This window comes from Vicia villosa, unplaced genomic scaffold (genome assembly GCF_029867415.1).
Source record: "Vicia villosa cultivar HV-30 ecotype Madison, WI unplaced genomic scaffold, Vvil1.0 ctg.001334F_1_1, whole genome shotgun sequence".
NCBI classification, from domain to species: Eukaryota; Viridiplantae; Streptophyta; class Magnoliopsida; order Fabales; family Fabaceae; genus Vicia; species Vicia villosa.
Window position 1 is genome coordinate 248,110 of NW_026705578.1, and position 7,467 is coordinate 255,576.

Sequence of the window (7,467 nt, forward strand, 5' to 3'; positions counted from 1 at the left end):
CTCGAACTCGACCTGCATAGACTTAGCAAACTCCTTTCCAAGTGTAGCATTAGATGTTCCAAAGATAATATCATCAACATAAATTTGAGAAATTAGAATATCTTTCTTAAATGTTTTACAGAAGATAGTAGTATCCACTTGTCCTCTAGTAAAACCATTGTTCAGAAGGAAAGAACTTAATCTTTCATACCAAGCTTTAGGAGCTTGCTTCAATCCATACAATGATTTCTTTAATTTGAAAACATGTTCTGGAGACTTAGAGTCTTCAAAACCAGGAGGTTGGTGGACATAAACTTCTTCATCTATATAACCATTTAAGAAGGCACTCTTAACATCCATCTGATATAGAGTGATGTTATGTTGAGTGGCAAAAGAAATGAATAAGCGAATAGATTCTAACCTAGCCACTGGTGCAAAGGTTTCTGTATAGTCAATCCCTTCTTGCTGACTATAGCCCTGAGCAACCAGTCTGGCTTTGTTTCTTACAACTTCTCCATTTTCTCTTAACTTGTTTCTGAAGACCCACTTGGTTCCAATGATGTTGAATCCTTTTGGTCTAGGAACCAAATCCCATACATCATTCCTTGTAAACTGATTTAGCTCTTCTTGCATGGCAATTATCTAGTCTGGATCTTCTAGAGCTTGATCAACAGAGGGTGGCTCGATCAAGGAAACGAGACCTAATTGACCTTTTGCATTGTTCTTCAAGAATGATCTGGTTCTGATAGGATCATCCTTCTTTCCAAGAATGACATCTTCTGAGTGAGCAGAGGTGAGTCTAGAAGATCTTCTGACCGTTGGCTCTTCAGAAATTCTAAGATTCTCTAAAGATGCAACAACTTGATCTTCTGATCCTTTGCTTCTGAGATCTTCAGCTTCTGGTACTTTGCTTCTTGGTTCTTCAGCTTCTGATATATCAATATCTAAATCTGCAAAATTCTCAAACTACTTTGGCTTTTCAAGACCAAGCTTATCATCAAATCTGATATTGATTGATTCTTCAACAACCAATGTTTCAGTATTGTATACTCTGTAGCCTTTAGAGCATTCAGAATATCCAAGAAGGAAACACTTTTGTGCCTTAGAATCAAACTTACCAAGATGATCTTTAGTATTCAGAATAAAACAGACACATCCAAAAGGATGAAAATATGAAATGTTGGGCTTTCTGTTCTTCCACAATTCATAAGGAGTCTTATTTAGAATAGGTCTTATAGAGATTCTATTCTGAATATAACATGCAGTATTTATTGCTTCTGCCCAGAAATGCTTAGCCATATTGGTTTCATTGATCATGGTTCTGGCCATTTCTTGTAGAGTCCTATTCTTTCGCTCTACAACTCCATTTTGCTATGGAGTTCTAGGGCAAGAGAAATCATGGGCAATACCATTTTCTTTGAAGAACTCCTCAAAGAATCTGTTCTCAAATTCGCCACCATGATCACTTCTGACCTTAATGATTTTGCACTCCTTCTCAGATTGAATCTGAGTGCAGAATTCAAAGAACACAGAATGAGACTCATCCTTGTGTTTTAAGAACTTTACCCATGTCCAGCGGCTATAATCATCTATGATGACTAATCTATATTTCTTCCCTCTGACAGATGCTGTTTTGACTGGTCCAAACAAATCAATGTGCAGAAGTTCTAGCGACCTAGAGGAAGAGACAACATTCTTAGATTTGAATGCAGGTTTGGAGAACTTGCCCTTCTGACATGCTTCGCAAAGAGCATCTGATTTGAATTTCAGATTTGGGAGTCCTCTGACCAGATTTAGTTTGTTAATCTGAGAAATCTTTCTCAAACTAGCATGGCCTAATCTTCTGTGCCAGACCCATTGCTCTTCAGAAACAGACATAAGGCAAGTCACCTTCTGCTTCTCAAGATCAGAAAGATCAATCTGATAAATGTTGTTCTTTCTCTTGCCTGTAAATAGGATTGAGCCATCCTTCTGACTTACAGCCTTGCAAGACTTTTGATTGAAGATTATGTCATAACCATTGTCACTTAATTGATTTATGGACAATAAGTTATGCGTTAATCATTCTACAAGAAGCACATTAGAGATGGAAGGAGAGTTACCAGTACTTATGACTCCAGAGCCAATAATCTTGCCCTTCTGATCTCCTCCAAACTTGACTTCTCCACCAGACTTAAGCACCAGGTCTTGGAACATAGACCTTTTTCCCATCATGTGTCGCGAGCACCCAGAGTCCAGGTACCATGACATGTTGTGCTTTGTCTTCTTTGCTGCCAAGGAAATCTGCAACAGAAATTATCTTCTCCTTAGGTACCCACAACTTCTTGGGTCCTTTCTTGTTAGTTTTCCTTAAGTTCTGATTGAACTTGGGTTTAGCATAATCAACAACAGGAGGTACAACATGATATTCCTTAGGTTTAGCAGCATGATATTTTCTAGGTTGTGTCACATGCTTCTTAGTGTGTGTAGCATGAAAGCTTTTGGCATGTGAAGTGAGCCTAATATCATGTGAGTGGCCATATTTGAACTGATCATACAATGGCTTGTATGTGATTTTCATATCATCTACAGGTTCAAATTTGTGTGGGATATCACCCTCATAGTCAACGCCAGCTCATTTGTTTCCAGAAACACCATATATCATAGAAGCAAGATGACTTCTGCCAATACTTCTAGATAAGAACTTTCTAAAGCTCGAGTCATATTCTTTCAGAATATGATTGAGACTAGGAATAGATTTTTCTTAGTCAGAAGGAGATCCAATATCTTTGGATAATTTTAAAACTTTTTCCTTCAGTTCAGAATTTTCCACTTCCAGCTTCTTAGTTTCAGAATCAAATAGCTTTTTCAGCTTTTTGTATTTGATACTAAGATGAGCCTTGAGTTCCAGAAGTTCTGTTAAACTGGAAACTAACTCTTCTCTAGATAGTTCAGAAAATACCTCTTCAGAATCTGATTCTGATGTAGATTCTGATCCATCATCAACTGTGGTCATCATTACAATGTTTGCCTGCTCGCCTTCATAGTCTGATTCTGATTCTGAATCTTAATCATCCCACGTTGCCATAAGACCTTTCTTCTTATGAAACTTCTTCTTGGGATTCTCCTTCTGAAGTTTTGGACACTCATTCTTGTAGTGACCAGGCTCATTGGATTCATAGCATGTGACCTTCTTCTTGACAGATCTTCTGCTTCCAGAAGATTCTCCTTTTTTAAGCTTCTTAGAACTTCTGAAGTTCTTGAACTTCCTATGCTTGCTTTTCCAGAGTTGGTTTACCCTTCTGGAGATCATGGACAGTTCATCTTCTTCTTCTGATTCTGATTCTTCAGAATCTTGTTCTTCTTCCTGAAAAGCGTTAGTGCATTTTTTATAATTGGATTTTAATGCAATAGACTTACCTTTCTTCTGAGGTTCATTAGCATCCAGCTCTATTTCATGACTCCTCAGGGCACTGATCAATTCTTCAAGAGAGACTTCATTCAGATTCTTGGCAATTTAGAAAGCAGTCACCATAGGACCCCATCTTCTTGGCAAGCTTCTGATGATCTTCTTGACATGATCAGCCTTGGTGTATCCCTTGTCAAGAACTCTTAATCCAGCAGTTAGCATTTGAAATCTTGAGAACATTTTCTCAATGTTTTCATCATCCTCCATCTTGAAGGCTTCATATTTCTGGATCAAGGCAAGAGCTTTGGTCTCCTTGACTTGGGCATTTCCTTCATGAGTCATTTTCAGTGACTCATATATATCATAGGCAGTTTCCCTGTTAGATATCTTCTCATATTCAGCATGAGAGATAGCATTCAGCAAAACAGTCCTACACTTGTGATGATTTTTGAATTGCTTCTTTTGATCATCACTCATTTCTTGTCTTGAGAGCTTTACACCACTAGCTTTCACTGGATGTTTGTAACCATCCACCAGAAGATCCCATAAGTCACCATCTAAACCAAGAAAGTAACTTTCGAGTTTATCTTTCCAATATTCAAAGTTTTCACCATCGAATACTGGTGGTCTAGTGTAGCCATTGTTACCATTTCCATTGTATTGCTCAGCAGAGCCAGATGTAGATATAGGTGTTGGAGTTTCAACCATCTTGACTTAGCGTTTTTCTCTTCCTGAATCTTTTCTAAACACGGTTAAGTGCTTGCACCTTAGAACCGGCGCTCTGATGCCAATTGAAGGATAGAAAAACACTTAGAAAGGGGGGGGGGTTGAATAAGTGTGACTTTAAAAACTCTTAAGAAAAAAACAATGAACACAATATTTTTATTCTGCTTCGTTGTTAACGAAACTACTCCAGTCCACCCCCTTAGAGTGATTTACCTCACCTGAGGATTTATTCCACTAATCACACAAGATTACAATGGTTTTCCACTTAGATACCCTCTAAGTCTTCTAGAGTATTCTGATCACAACCTGATCACTCTAGGAACACAATGCTTATATACCCTCTAAGACTTTCTAGAGAATCCGATTACAACTTGATCTCCTGTAGTTCTTTACAAATGAATGTAAACAAATTCTTACAAGAGTTATACAATGCTTCTTAAAAGCTATAATCACAACTGTGATATTTCTCTTAAAGTTTAAGCTTAATCTCATTAAGATATTACAACAGTAATGAGGTGAGGTTGAAGATGAAGTTTGAGAGCTTTTGAATTTGACAGCGTTTCTGTATATTTGCGCAAAGTGTTGTATTCAACTTCTCATCAGAACTTCTATTTATAGGCGTTTAAGAAGATGACCGTTGGGAGCATTTAATGCGTTGCGTGATCTGTACAGCATTGCATTTAATGTTTCACTCTTTTGTCAACTACCTCGAGCCTTGCTTTTCCTGCTTTAACTGACTTTGCCTTTAATAGCTTCTAACGTTCCTTTTGTCAATAGGTATGTCACCCTATCAATTAGTCTATGGTAAGGCATGCCATTTGACTTTGCCTTTCAAAACGCCAATAAGTATGTCTCCCTATCAATTAGTCTATGGTAAGGCATGCCATTTGACTTTGCCTTTCAAAACTCCAATAGGTATGTCACCCTATTAATTAGTCTATGGTAAGGCATGCCATTTGCCTTTAGAGTTGGAACACAAGGCATTATGGGCATCGAAGTTTTTGAACATGGATCTCTCTAGGGCATGAAGTTCTCGCATCCTTCAACTGCACGAGTTGGAAGAATTTAGGAACAAAGCCTATGAAAATGCCAAGTTGTACAAAGACCAGACAAAGAAATGGCATGATAGTAGGATCGTGAGAAAAGAGTTTTAGGAAGGTGTAGCAACCTGCCTAAAAATTAAATTTAGAGTCGCCACCTATTCTACCAAGGCAAATAGGAAACCTCGCGTAGTTAAGAGATCAGGGTAAGATACTATATTCAGGTCGAGGGAAGGTGTTAGGCACCCCCAACCCTTTCCTATGGCTTTGAATCTAAGGTTAACAGTTTTATGGCTAAGAGTATCAAGGTAAGGTTTATGCTTTCGAGGGTTAAATAATTAAGGGAAATGAAACGGGAAAAAATGAGATTTAGAGGGAAGGGGACTCGCCTTGTTGCCAAGTGCCTACGTACCTCCTTATGAAGGATCAGAGTCTACGTAGTTCGGGAAAGGGTTGTACGCCCTTTGAGTTAGAGTTTGAATGGTTTGAAGGCTTTTTGACTGGCCTGTCGTAGTTTGAAATTGTGATTTGAAAGGCATTTTGAATTGCCTAGGATAAAATTCCGTAGTGTCGTGGTTTTGAAAGGTTTGAAAAGTGTTTTGAGGTGTGGGCGTACAACCCTGATTTAATTTTGCACTATTAACCGCAACGATCAATAGATTCGATCACCATATTTAAAAGATTTGAAGTTGCACCGTTACCAATTTTAATCAATTGATTTGATTATTACTAATATCGAATTAGGATAATTTAATAATTTTTAGTAATTAGTTTGCACCGTTGCCCCTCGTAATCGATTGATTCGATTAAAAAGAATAACGAATTTGAAGTTAGAAAAAGAAAAGGTTAATCATCACAACTAATAAAATAGTTGTAACCATTTAACCAAATATGATTTAATTGCATTTTAAATAAATAGAATTTTAATTAAAATTATTGTTGACCATAGCGATTAATTGATTTAATCGGCACGAACAACAAATTGTGATTTTAATATTAATATTACATATTGATTTTTATTTATAAAATAATTATTATTATAATAACAAATATATTTAGGAAGATCTAATTAAAACAAGTATTTAATTAAAATTATTTTTGGTTTATTGAGATTAGGATTAGGTGTGGTTATTGCTAAGGCTCATGGTATGGGGACTAGTTATGGGTACGTTGGATTTGAGGCACTAGAGGTTTAGTGGTCAGATTTTGAAGGAGCATAGCGTGCCTATAGTGCTGCGTACGCACTGGATCCAGAAAAAAAGATTTCACAAAAATATTGTTGGAGGGGAGGCTCGAACCTGCGACCTCCCTCTCACATACGCGTCTACTAACCACCCCAACCACATTGCTCATCTGAAATAAACATGCGCCCAGAATATTATATGATAAAATCAGCACTATGCAATAAAAAAGCGCGTGCGGATTCAAATCAACAAACCAGACGATGACCAATCATCATCTTCCCCAACACACCTGAAAAAAACTAGAAAATTGGCTACGAATTCGCTACGAATTCGTTCGTAGCATAAGAACTTGAAAAATAGCGAACAGCATATACTTTCCAATAAATATTTCGCACCTGTCCTATTCTCTTTGTTTCCATCATACGAACGTGTTCATGCTATTTATTTAACCTAATTTCACCTCTATTGAAAAGCCCCAATTCTAAACCTAAAAACCTAACTCGGACGTTAATGGCAGAACACGAACGAACCACACAAGCTTCAATTAACCAAACCAGAAACATTCCCCACATCCATATGAATCATAATATACAATCAAAAGTCAACATTAATGCATGAGATGTCCTAATCGACCTAAGTTTCAGAGCGGTTTACCTTGGCTTGTTGGAGGATTTTCTGGGGGTGCTGAAGCAGAGAAGCGATCCAGACACGTTCCAAATCACCTGAAGAAGCTCTTGAAACCTTTAATTCTTGTTGAAAGCCTCAAATTCTCCAAAACCGAATTCAAGTTCTTTGGTGTTTTTTTTTAGTTCTTGCAAGTGTGCTTCTCTTCAGAAATTCGTCCCCTAATCCTATGCCTTATGTTCAATACTTATAGGGGAATGAATTAGGTCAGAAAAAATCCACAAATAATCCTTTGAATCCAATCTTGCATTCTTTGAAAATTTGATTTTATTTTTGAATACAAACTTTCTATTTTGGCCAAAATTGATTTATTCTTTCCCAATCCAATTGTCACGAAAATTGTAATATATTTTGCCATTAATATTGATTGGAATCAATCAAAATATCTCCTTCACCAAAATATTTGATTTTTATTTTAATTAAATCATTAAAAATGAAATAAAAAAATCATATTAAATCAAATAAA